Source organism: Macrobrachium nipponense, chromosome 37 (assembly GCF_015104395.2).
Source record: "Macrobrachium nipponense isolate FS-2020 chromosome 37, ASM1510439v2, whole genome shotgun sequence".
In the NCBI taxonomy this organism is placed as follows: Eukaryota; Metazoa; Arthropoda; class Malacostraca; order Decapoda; family Palaemonidae; genus Macrobrachium; species Macrobrachium nipponense.
Genome location: NC_061097.1, coordinates 56,307,551 through 56,319,414, shown reverse-complemented (window position 1 = coordinate 56,319,414; position 11,864 = coordinate 56,307,551).

Here is an 11,864-nt window from a genome sequence, read left to right as displayed (position 1 = left end):
TTTTAATTTCGGTCTCATGTCCTGGGGAAACACTTACTGTCTGTCCTAAATACGTATATTCATTAATAATCTCTGGCGGTTCGTCCATAACCGTTATTTGTTGTCTCTCCATTTTCACTGAACATTATTTTGTTGTTTGTATGGTGTTTTTACGTTGCCTGGAACCAATGGTTATTCAGCAACGGAAATTTCGCACTGTCTTTATGTACTTTTAGGATTGCTGTACTTCCCGTATAAATAGCTTCAAGTGTTCTAAGATAAGATTCGTCTATTCCTTGCTTTTCAAGGGCATTCATTACTGCTGAAGTTTTGACAGCATCAAAAGCTTTCTCAAAGTCTGCAAATGCCATACAGTGGTTTGTAATACTCTATATGGATATGGTCAATTGTTGAATACCCGCTTCTAAAACCTGCCTGCTCTCTTGGTTGATTAAAGTCTAACTGTCTTTCTATTCGACCTAATATGATCTTTGTAAATATTTTATATATGACTGAGAGTAAACTTATTGGGCGGTAATATTTCAGGTCTTTTGTGTCTCCCTTTTTGTGAATTAATATAATGATAAAGTTTTTGTAAGCTGTAGAGCATTCTTGCAAACATTTTGTGTAGAGTTCAGAGAGTTTTACTATTATGAAATCTCCTCCATCTGTTATCAAATTTTGTTATTCCATCTTCTTCTGCTGCTTTGTTTCTTTTCCTGCCTTTTAATGTTTTCTTTACTTCTCTTACTGTTACTTTTGGTACCGGCTCAGGTTTTTCATGATTTCTATTGACAAAGTTATTTCTTATATCACTATTGAACAGCATTGTATGGAAATCCTCAGCAACTTTTATCACTCCAACTCTTTTGTTCATTATTTCCATTTTTCTGCTTTAAAGCAAATATCTGTTGGTGCCGTTCCAAATCTTTTCATTAACCTGATGTTTCTTCCCTTCTTTAGTGTTTCCTCAATATTGGTCTGATTGTGTTTACGAATGTCTTGGGTTTTTAGTTTGTTTATTGTTCTGGATAGTTCTGCTAGTTCCATTTCGTCTCTCTTGGATTTTACCCTAATTTCCAATCGTTTCTGTATTAAGTTTTTGTTGTTTTCTGATAGTTTTCCTTTATCTTGTGTAGGAACTTTTCCACCTACCTCTTGTGCTGATTCCAATACAAATTTTGTTAAGTTACTATCAATTTCTTCTTTACTTGCTTCCATTTCATCATGTAGCTGGGAGAACCTATTTTATATTACTAAACTAAACACGTCAGATTTTTCTCTTATTACAGGAGCGCTTATTTTCTTTCTTAAAATTAGTTTTTTTTTTCTTTCTTTTCTTAGATCTAAACAAATTTTACTTTCACTTCTTACCATTCTATGGTCGCTTGACATTGACTTGTTTAACACTGTTCCATCTTTAACTAAATTAACTTTTTCAATGAGTATAAAATCTATTTCGTTTCTCCGTATAGGCTTCTCCATGTCCATTTTCTATGTTCCTTTTTATATTAAAAAAAAAAGTGTTCATGATTTTTAGATTGCTTCTTTCAGCAAATTCTACAAGCATGTCTCCCCTGTCATTTCTTGTGCCTACTCCGAATTTACATACAGCTGATTCTCCTCTCTTCTTTTGACCTACTAAAGCGTTGAAATCGCCCAAAACAAATGTAAATTGAGTCTTATGTTTTTTCAAATATATCTCCAGGTCTTCATAAAAAATTTATATTTCTTCCTCTGTATGGGATGTTGTTGGTGGATACGTTTGAATGATCTTCAGTTTATACTTCTTATTTATTTATAACATATATATATATATATATATATATATATATATATATATGTATGTATGTATATGTGTGTGTGTGTGTGTGTGTATGTATATATATATATATATATATATATATATATATATATATATATATATATATTATATACATACATGTATATATAATATACATATAAATTATCCATATAATATATATCTATATATATATATATGACCCTCCTGTCGGATGGATGTTTGATATTTAGGGCTAAACCCCAGGCACTGGGGCCAAGAAGGTCATTCAGGGGTCTACTTACTCTCGTCCGGCTGCAGTACTGAGGGTCATGCTGAAATAAGACTCAGTGGGTAAATTTAACAATGATCTGTATTATCTAAAACTTACACAAGGGCCCAAGTATTTAAGGAAACTAATAATTTCAGTAACTATTAGCGGTAACCAGCTACCACAACAAAACAGCGAGGGACGGTGCCACGTCGATGCCCTTCAAGTGCCCAAGACCGACTCTCCTAGGGCAGCCAAGAGGCGTGGAATGCTATTTTCCTCTCAGGCAGGCCATTGGTTGATTTTCTCTCTCCCAAGAGGTCTGACCAATCATAGGTCAGACGTACCCACACCAAAAGTTAACGGTTTTTGGGGAGTAATTTGAGGGTGCCTGTTTCCCAGCGAGCGACCCGTAGTTGCCAGATCAGCAGAGCGCCTCGTTGTTCAACTTCTTCAAGGCAGCTCACACAATGACACTGTGGGAAGAGTAACTTTTTTGGAATGGAATGGTTATATATACATACATAATACACACACACACACACACACACACACACACACACACACACATATATATATATATATATAAATAAAGATAAAGATAATATGACCACGAAGGAAAAATAAACGAAGGAGTCTGCGAGATCTTTCGGCTGAAAAGCCCTTTACTGAAGCAGCTACTGTAGCTGCTTCAGTAAAGGGCTTTTCAGCCGAAAGATCTCGCAGACTCCTTCGTTTATTTTTCCTTCGTGGCATTTATCTTTATTTATGGATTTATCACGTTCCTAACTTTCGTGATTCTGTTATCATATATATATATAGTATATATATATATATATATATATATATATATATATATTTATATATATATATATATATATATATATATAATATATGTATATATACATATATATGTTTGTTTGTATGGTGTTTTTACGTTGCATGGAACCAGTGGTTATTTAGCAACGATACCAACAGCTTTACGAGACTTCCGAACCACGTCGAGAGTGAACTTCTATCACTAGTAATATACATCTCTGCCCCCTCAATAATAAAAGGAATAATATATATATATATATATATATATATATATATATATATATATATATATATATATATATATATATATATATATATATATATAATATATATATATATATATATAAATCACACAAGAACTACCAAGATCTTTCGGTCTTAGCGACCCTTTACTTAAGGCAAGGCTGGTCAGAACAAAGAAAAACACAGTACAGGTAAGCATATACAAACGGACATTATAGGATTAACAAAAAATTAACAAAAGGTCAAAATCACTTTAAAGGAACGAAAAAAACGCCTGTAGGCTAGATTGAAGATTTTGAAAGCAGCCACCCACACGTGGTCACAGGTAATTTCGTCAGAAAACAATACATTTTGCAAACAAAGAGGCATATACGACCGGACAGTACAATACTAGTAAAATCTCAACGAATAGATTGAGAGAGAGAGAGAGAGAGAGAGAGAGAAAGAGAGAGAGAGAGAGAGAGAGAAAGAGAGAGAGAGAGAGAGGGACTAAAAACTTGTGGGACTAATTAATTAGCAGTTAATTCATTAATTCTAAGGTCCTTCATTAACATTTTACCAATATATGAGTCCAAATGGTACAATCCTAGACTAAGATTTAGGTTTTTTTATTAGTGATTTGTATAATTGCTGATTCCAGTCATTTTCTTGAAACAATCATTAGATCTATCAATTACAGAGCTATCGCTCCAAGCTCATTATATAAATTAATTAGTACCACATGTTTTTAGTTTTTTTTTTTTCCTCTCTTATACTTGCTATATTAATATCTTATGTTCGTGTCTCTCTCATTGTTTGAAAAAAATTTTAAATTTCATGTTACTAATACAAAGTGCATTGTTTTTTCGAATTAAATTGCCTTTGACCAGTGTGTCTGACCGCACCGCTCCTAAATCTTAATTTATCATTCGGGATTTTACTAAAATTGTACTGTCCGGTCATATACGCCTCTTTGTTTCCAAAACAATTGTTGTGTAAATTAACTGTAAAGTGTCCCTCATTACCTTATTTATATGGCCTTGTTAAAACTCATAAAGAAAACAACCCTATGTAGACAGTTATTAGCATAGCGAGGATCAATAACTTATAAACATTCTAAATATATCACTAAATTATTATCGCCATTACTTGGAACTGTATCTAATTCACACATCCGGAATTCTCTTGATCTTGTGGAAAAACTAGATAACATTGTATTAAACCCTAGTGATATCTTTGTCAGTTTTGATGAATGTTCTTTGTTTACAAAAGTCCCTATTGACTCTGTACTGGAATATCTAAGTAATGAACTCGTATTGCAGGAGTTACCTATGTCCTTTGGTCACATAATTTCATTGATTAAGTTATGTATTTGTGACTGCAGATTTACTTTTCATGGAGAATATTACCAACAAATATTTCGTATGGCCATGGGTAACCCCTTATCGCCTCTCCTTTCAAACTAACGTATGGAATTTTTTGAAAGGCACCTCTCAAATAACACACTTGTCCCCTTAAAATGGTTCAGATATGTAGATGACATCTTAGTAGTTTTACCTGATGGTATCGATATAAAAGATTTATTGTCTAAATTGATTAATTTAGTGCCATCCATAAAATTCACTATTGAAATTGACAATAACAATGTCATCCCTCCTAGATGTATTAATACATAGAGAGTCTTTCCAATGTAAATTCAGTATTTATAGGAAACCAACAAATAATTTAACATATGTAAATTTTTCTTCTGGCCACCATCTTAATATTAATAATTTTTTTTCTTCCTTGTTCTTACATGCTTTGCGTATTACGAGTCCACAATATCTTGACCAAGAAATAGAATACATAAAAAAGATAGGAAATTATCTCTGCTGCCCACCTCATATAACTGATTTATGTTATCAAAAAGCTCACAAAAAGTTTTAGTGTTGATAATAATGAAAAATAAATCTCTAAAAATGTACTTAGCTTGCCTTACTTTCGTGGATTTCAAACCATAAAATCAATATTTAAATTTTTTAATGTTAATATTATATTCTCTTATAACAATACCATTAAAGGTATGCTAATTAAGAATAGTCCCGTAACAAAGAACCACATCATTTACAAAATTCCTTGTAAGGATTGCCCGTCTTTTTACGTCAGCCAGTCAAGTAAAAATTTAGGTGTACGTATTAAGCAGCATATGTATTCAGTTAGAACAGCCCAGACTTCAAATGCACTATTTATCCAAGCAAAAATCTCATTGTATTAATTGGGGCGAGAGCTCTATAATTGCTAGGTCTAATCATTGTTTCAAGAAATTTACTGGAATCAGCAATTATACAAATCACTAATAAAAAAACAACCTAAATATTAAGTCTGGGATTGTACATTTGGACCCATATATTTGGAGAATTTTTATGAAGGACCTTAAAATAAATGAATAACTACTAATTGATAAGTCCCACATGATTTTGGTTATTATTTCTCTCTCTCTCTCTCTCTCTCTCTCTCTCTCTCTCTCTCTCTCTCTCTCTCTCTCTCATGCTCGCTAAATTCACATCCTCTATTCGTTTCTCATTCCTTTTTTTTTTTACATTTTTGTAAATTACATGTTACTAATACAAAATGTAAATTTCAAGTTACTAATACAAAGTGTGACTGCACCGCTCCTAAATCCTTAATTTAGTCTTCGGGATTTTATTAAATCTGTACTGTCCGGTCGTAAATGACTGTTTTCAAATTGTATTGTTTTCTAACTAAATTACCTGTGACCACGTGTGGGTGGTTGCTTTTAAAATCTTTAATCTAGCCCACGGGCATTTAACCGTTTCTTTAAAGTGAAATGGACCTTATGTTAATCCTGTAATGTCTGTTTGTATACTATACCTACATGTACTGTGTTTGTCTCTGTTCAGATCAGTCTTGCCCTATGCAAAGGATCGTTAAGACTGAAAGATCTCGCTAGTTCTCGTGTTTTCATTTTCCTTCGTGGCATTACCTTATATATATATATATATATATATATATATAACTATATCTATATATATATATATATATATATATATATATAGTATATACGTATTACATATGAAGGCACATAATGCATATTTAGTCTGTATTCATTGCAGTGCTATGAAAAAGGTCAGAAAGCGAGTGTGGGGGAACATTGTATCTGTTGACAATTACATTCTTCGAAATGATAGACGTCAGCACTGGCTCTCAAGGAGACAAAAGAAATGTTCTTCATCAAGAGGAATTTACTGATTGAAAGTCAACTTGGAAAGTTCTTGCACGCAGTGTTCGTGCGTGCGTCTGTTCTGATGGGCGGAACCAGCGAGAGAGAGCTTTTGTCTTTTGGGACATTATTATTATTATTTGTTTAAGTAGCCATTTACGACTAAGTCCAATCGGCTGCTTAATGCAGATAAAATCTGTTAAAAATACCATATTAAATAAATATATTTTTAGTCATTTAGTTTTGAAAAATAAATAAATAGATAAAACATTGTTGTACACATTTAAAACAAATTTATATGAATAAAATTATTAATATATATTTTAATAGATCTGTATCTAATGAAATTATTTATATAAGTTTTAATAGATCTGTATCTGTTAAGAATTTAAAAATCTTGCAAACATTTGAATCGTCATCTCCTAGAATGTCCTGCATTTTAGGTGATGATCCAAAGTATTTATGTCCAATATGTGAATACTTAGGGTATTCAGTTAAAATGTGTTTCACGGTTATTCTGGTTTGACAGGTATCACATTCTGGAGGAGGTTGATTAGACATAAGAAAGCCATGGGTTAACCTTGTGTGCCCATTATGCAGCCTGCACAGAGCGACCTCATGGTTTCTCTGCCTCTGGAGAGAATTCTTTAAAGGAATTAATAATAATAATAATAATAATAATAATAATAATAATAATAATAATAATAATAATAATATAATAATAATAATTAATAATAATAATATCCTTTATTTCAGCTCAGGGCCATATACATGGAATATACAAAATGCAGACAGTAACATACACAATCTAGATACATGAGACATCATGAGAGAAAAAAAATGAATAATCGGCACTTTTACACCAAATAGCTGAGGTAGCATAAAAGATAGTAATCATAATGCTGGTAATAACAGTAGTAGTATTGGTGAGAAAAAAATACACTGAAAGTTATAACAGTGTAGAAGTAGTAGTAGTAGGTGGTATATGCCTTTGAAACGGCTCCCTTGCTTCTTTTATTCCTCCTTTGTTTGTGTTTGTTTGAGTACAGTTAGTGCACAGATTATATAACTTAAATTTCTCTAGAGACCTTGGGTGGTTACAGTAGTCAGGTCCAGAGAGCTAAATACGAAAATTGAATGTAAAAAAACACTTTAATTTGATAGTATTCACAGTAATAATGAAAAAGTAAAATATCAGCAATAATAATAATGACAGAATCTGCAGATGACATCTTGCCAATACAGAGATTAAGTCCTTTAGGAGAAAAAGTTATCATTTTCCCATCTTTCCCACAATTTAGCTCATCTTCTTGCTTCACTCCTTAGGATGCTTTGTATGAGCGAGTTGCTGCTGTTTCTCACTCGGGTTACCAGACTGGACATTGTTCGCCTTACAATGATTTTTAAATTGTCCAGGTGGTTTTCTATGAACATCTGTGTGGCGGAGTGGTAGCGGGGAGCGTCTCAAAATGTCATTGTGCACAACAGTGACACGTCTCATGGTCTCTCGGGTAGGTATAGTTCGTCCAGAGGGAGCACCCATAGATACTGTAGCAGTACGAGCGGAAGAGCAACAGTTTCATGTCTCGGTGACAGAAGGCAAACCTCCTTGCAATCATGTTCCCAGTTGCACATAGCTTACGACGCCTCTGTTCAATGTCTGCCGTATCTTTTAGGTCGTCGGTGATAATGTGACCCAAATACGGAAATTCGTGCATAAATTCCAGCCGATGGTTTCCGAGGAAAATTTGTGGTTCTGCAATATGCTTAAGCGATCTCGGGAGCAGCGACATGCACTGGGTCTTGGTTTTGTAGTAAATTTGATCAAATTCCTCTGCATATTGGCGGCAAGTATCGATGAGTCTTTGGAGACCTTGCATTGATGGTGAAATCAGAACCATATCATCGGCGAAACAGAGGTTGTTTATAGATGTTTCATTGACAGTGCATCCGATTGGGAGCGAGTTCAATTTGACATTCAAGGCATCTGTGTACGTATTAAACAGGTATGGAGAGAGAATGTCCCCTTGCCGAAGCCCGTTTAGGGAGCAGAAGGTGTACGATAATACGTTACCCCATTTGACACAGAATTGCTGTGTGGAGAACCAGCAATGTAAAATTTGAGAAAATGCTTTTCTCACATCCACAAAACAAAGGAAAACAGGAGAGGCTGATGATAGGTAGTAGTTCAGCAATTCTTTCAGTATGTAGATGTGTAAGTGTTTACATAATAAAAATATGGAATGTTAGTCCATATATATAAAAGAATAAAACTAAAGAGGTCAACCAGATTGCTTGCAGGAATGTGATCAGACTAGAGACGCTAAAGATGACGTATACAATAAAAGTAGGCTAAGATAACATGTCGTCACCTGTAGTCATTCAATTGTTTATAAACATTAGTCCAAGCTCCCTGCTTGAGACAACTACCGCCTACGTGATCTGTAGCGTGTCTCATTTGATTGTGTGTTCGTATGAAACTATGTCATTGTATGTATGTTCATATGTTCGAACTACTGTCTGTTCCTTCATAACTTGTAACAGAGATGGTAGACAAGCAGAACAGAGTTAGCTCTAATATTGGTGGCAGCGGTGGGATTAAAAAATAGCAACAATAAAAAATGCGATATTTATAACTTCTGTATCCACGATATGTATACTTTTAGGGCTTTGTTCGCGGAAATCGTTATATTTCAGAGTGTCGGGAAGGATTAAAATTTCATTTCCCAGCAAAGTCTTTTTACACGCACTAAGACATTCGAGGGTGCATGCTTCTCGAGATTTTGCGTGCAAAGTGCGACTGTGGTTGTGGGAGAATTCTGTTGGGTCATTTGAACAATGTTACGATTTATGAGACAAATGATTTGTTCTTTTATATAAGTTATTATTTGATTAACTGTCTCATTTTTGTTCAAACGGATTTTAATATGTTTGAAGGTTTATAGGATTTCCCTTTGATAAACACGCCTTTATTGCAGGATGTAAGATAATATTTTGTATACCCCTAGATGAATCTTACAATTACACTAGATACAGATCAATGTTTTTTATAACTATAGAGGTATCTGTAAGCGCTCGCTTATCCGGACTTCTCATTAGAGAAGTTCGAACAATAGACGGTGAGTCCGTAAATACAGGATATTACGTCTACTAAAGAAATAAAACTAGATATTCTAATTTTTTACGGCGCGTACAGTCGGGCTTAATCCACCAGTATTTATTATAACTTAATGTATTAAAATTAAACGAAAACCTGCTCTGATTACTTATACGGTCGTGTGTTTCATAGGAAAAATCCTTTTTAATTCAAAAAGATATTGGTATGAACCAACATCGCTTTTCCCCACTCTGCTGGAGTCGCTTATTGTGTGGAATTTGCTTTGCTTTGAAAACTCGGCAGATTTAACTGACCTTGACCGCTTGACTAGGTGACACAGTCACCGAGTTTGCTGGTTTGATTCTGAACGGGCTACTGTTTCTATTTCTTTTTGTAATAATTAGGATCCTTCTCTTTATTACCATCGGCAACGTATTGTGTGTTTTTAGCATTATGTTGCTGGTTACGTATAAAGCAATGAATGACGAACTATTAGGAACTGAGCGATTACTAATTAAGACGAGTTATCTCTACTGCATTCAATCTTAACTGTTTGTACTTCATTCTTTGCTAAAATTTGAAATAGTGAGGGATCCTGGTCAGCGCATTTAGCCTGATGAAAGTTTTTTACAGACATGTTATTCCTTGCAATCCAGCCATATTTTTAAAGTTGAGTTGAGTCATTGAGGTTCGATATTTTATATAACTCAAAAAACTCAAGGCTAAAACTGCGATCGGGACTTGCAAAGGAGCATTTATTGTCATGACCCGAAATAGTGTTACCTCTAATTTATATAGATTTGTACGGGTGTTCCACTTGTTTTTTGTGTGTTTTCTAATCACTACGGTGCTTAACGACCCTATCCATGCATCTGTATAAATACAGACGTCCACTGCGTAAACGCATATTCACTGTTTAATATGATTTGTTACGTAAGGGATTAATAATCACCCAAAATGATAAAATTAACATAGTATATGATTACGATATTTCAGTAGAACTTCTGGAAACAGACACTCAAAGATAAAAAAACTCGCAGTAGCGAAATCTCAATGATGTAGATAATTTCTGTAAAAAAGTAAGATTAAGAATGTCTCGTAACTTCAGCCACAGGAATAACGAAATTCGACCTGCAAAGGAAACACTCAAAGTTACTCCAAATGAATAAAAAATTGTACTTAGCTTGCTTTTGTGGGAAGTCACGGTGTTCCGATAACGACACACGGCCTTGGTCCTCCTTCTCTATTTAGCGGATGACCTGGTTTTTTGGCTTGAGTTTCCCCCGTGCGCGTTGTTGGGATGATTCGAGCCCTTGAAAGATCCGATGCTGCAGAAGCGTTCGGTTTGTTTCTTGCAGTGCCGGAAACGCTCACTAACGATGTTTTCTTGAATGATTCTAATGAGAGATGAAGCTTGCGTTGTCGTAGGAAAAAGACACGTCGGTTTTGTTTCTTGAAGTTATTCACTAAACAATGATACTAAGTTGCTTGAAGAATCTGTTGCTTTCGTCGTCATTGAAGAGTTCTTATTGTTTTCTGAAGTCGCTCACTAACGATGATACTATGTTGCTTGAAGAATCTGCTGCTTCCGTCGTCGTTGACTTCTTATGATACATGATTTATTATTCTGGTTTTTCTTCGTAGGACGTTGTAGAGTTCTTCTGGTACGCTGGCCACCAATATTAGAGCTAACTCTGTTCTGCTTGTCTACCATCTCTGTTACAGTGCGATGTACCGACGACATCTTATCTCTGTTAGGTTAGAATTATTTTTTTTTCACCTACTTGGACTTACTTAAAGGCTTTTACCTGATACCATTACCAAAGTGATTGTACCTCATATACCGTTTTCAGCACACTCAGGGGACATTATCAATTTTTACGTATGCCTCCGGCTTACGTTGCACCCCAATTATAATATAGTGTTTGGAGACTTTTAGGGGATAACCTACATGCCTATATGGATGATCTTGTAATATTTTCTAATACCTTAGAAGTACATTCACATAAAGTAGAGCTAGTGCTACAGAGACAAAGACAAATAATCTCAGAGTAACATATCTAAATGAGAGTTTTTTTAAACCGAACATGTTTATCTAGGTTTTATGTGTCTGGTCAAGGTCTTAAAAGTAGTCCATGGTAAGGTGTCGGCTATTCATAACTTTCCGGTACCTATTAACGTAAAGGGGGGATACAGCACTTTGGCGCTGTAGTGGGTATTACAATCGTATGTAAATATGTAACTCTTCAATCATGACAGCTCCTTTAACAGATCTTACGAAGAAGAGCGTAGATTTATTATGGTCTGAAAAGCATCAACAGGCGTTCGATATCTTAAAAGCGGAATAATGCAGCTTACCTAACTTAAAAATCCCTGATTTAAATAAGGAATTTTTTTTATTGCAACAGACGCCTCAGACCAAGGGGTAAGAGGGATACTACTTCAGTAATATGATAAACAGTTCTTCCCTATAGCT